At 31.6% G+C, this 2,023-nt stretch overlaps 1 long non-coding RNA gene across 1 annotated transcript; it reads left to right on the top strand.

Annotated features, from left to right (window-relative positions):
* The first annotated feature begins 210 nt into the window (after positions 1–210).
* LOC146940523 (uncharacterized) lies at positions 211–1,297 on the top strand. The gene is made up of 2 exons (XR_015032046.1): positions 211–539; positions 867–1,297. It is a non-coding gene; the product is annotated as an uncharacterized LOC146940523 (long non-coding RNA).
* Positions 1,298–2,023: the final 726 nt, after the last annotated feature.

The following is a 2,023-nucleotide window of genomic DNA, read 5'->3' as shown; positions in this document are numbered from 1 at the left end:
TAGGCTCTATATTATTTTTCCAATATTATTTTCAACTTCAATTTCTTCATGTGCGGTAAATGAGTTACGACGTTGTTGATGACTTTCCACTTTTTTAGGCTCTATATTATTTTTCCAATATTATTTTCAATTTCAATTTATTTCTGATAGTTAACGCCAAATACATGCCAATTTCAATTTCAATTTTTTTTTGTTTGGAAGCATAAGTTATTAATTCAAATACAATAACCAATCTGTGTGGTAAAACGTGATGCATTAGCCCTTTTTTAAACTTTCTGTGCTTAATATGTGAAGCTTTGGAAATCTACCCTACTTACTAGCCTAAGTCAAATTCAGTTGCAATCTGCCCTATTTTCTAGCCTAATGAGTTGCATAGTAAATGGAAAACAATTAATTCCATCTATTTCCAAGAATTGCTCAACCGTGCTAAGTAGGCAGCGTTGCATATACTCTTCACCACACCTAAACTCTTTCACCTCACCCTTAAACCCAACAACTCCAATTTCTAAACCATCATCACCTCCATTTCCACCCACCAGGTATTCGATTTGTTCTTTCTTAATTTTCTATCCTATTTGTTCTTTCTCAATTCAATTCAATTTAATTTGGTAATTCTTCTCTTACCTTTCTACTATGTTGAACTCTCTAAGGCATTTTATCATTCAGGAAAAACTAATGATATAGATGTTTTTTTAGAAAAGGAAAAACTAACGTAATAGATGTTAAGTACTACTTGCACTTTATAAACCATTGTCATTAGTGAATCAAATTAACTTTATGTTTGTGTCTGTATTTCTAACAATGATATAATAAACAAGACTTTTACTATATATATCATGGCACTAACAACCTTTTTATTGCTACAGTTAAGAAGTACCGATGACTATAAACTATAGTCGAAACAACTTTTGGATAAATAATTCATGATTTGGAGAAAATGGACTTGGATTTTTTTGCTATGACAGGGAAGGCACTCCTATCATTGCAAACACGTGGTTCTGTTTCTTTCCATTGCTTACATTTTCTCCAACAAAGTCTTTGGGAACTCTCTACAACGAATCCTCAGCATGATGAAGAAAACAACTAATAAGTGATTACAAATGTCACTACTCCTTCTACAACAAAGTCCATTATGTCACTACTTTTTCTTTTTCGTTTTTTGTAGATTAGTTTTGATTAGATCTCTCTCTGCAATATCAAATCAACAAAGATTTTTTCATTCTTTTGTTTCTTTATGAAATTTATTTTGGCAAAAAACTAAGCGAAAAAGAAACGTAAATGGTGGTTTTGTTTGGATCGTCGTTTTCATTGTATTATTTTATCAGCGCATGTTATATAGATACAATTAAGTGTATAACTGGATAAAAGAAATGGACTTTTTGCCATATACTGCAGTTGTAGGTAATTTCAGTTTAAGTGTTTGTTCTTGAATCCTTAAAAAAAAAAAAGGCTCCATAGATGCTGAAACACAACTTACAATATATCGTCAAATGTTGTCTTTAGAGAATTCTTACGTAATGTATAAAACCTTATGCTTATGTATGATTTCGCTAAAACCTTATGCTTATGTATGATTTCGCAAAAGAATGACTCATCGTATTAATATTCATATGGATCAATGTTTATGAAGAAAATAAACTAGCTCACCCAAATTGTCATCGAAGAGTATCAAACATGAGACCTTTGAGAAGGAGTATACTCTAAGATACCAAGTCAACACAACCATTCAACCCAAGTAGGATCAATGTCCGTCATGTGACTTAGTTTAGAACAATCTTTTACTATGGTATATCATATTGCACTTAATTAATTTTGATATGACCCGTGCGATGCACGGGTCGGCGATCTAGTTAAACTAAACTTCCATTGGTAAAACTGCCATTTTATTGGATTACAAGAGATTCATAGGGTTTTTGCCTTTCTGGGATATTGGAAATATATTCTTTGGGTTAGAATTAGTACCAACATTGTCATCACTAAAAAAAACAAATACCACTAAGTATAAGTAGTTGGTACACTTTTA

This window comes from Medicago sativa, chromosome 3, assembly GCF_051527215.1.
Source record: "Medicago sativa cultivar Bolivia chromosome 3, Bolivia_mono, whole genome shotgun sequence".
NCBI lineage: Eukaryota > Viridiplantae > Streptophyta > Magnoliopsida > Fabales > Fabaceae > Medicago > Medicago sativa.
This window is presented reverse-complemented; position numbering and strand designations above follow the sequence as displayed.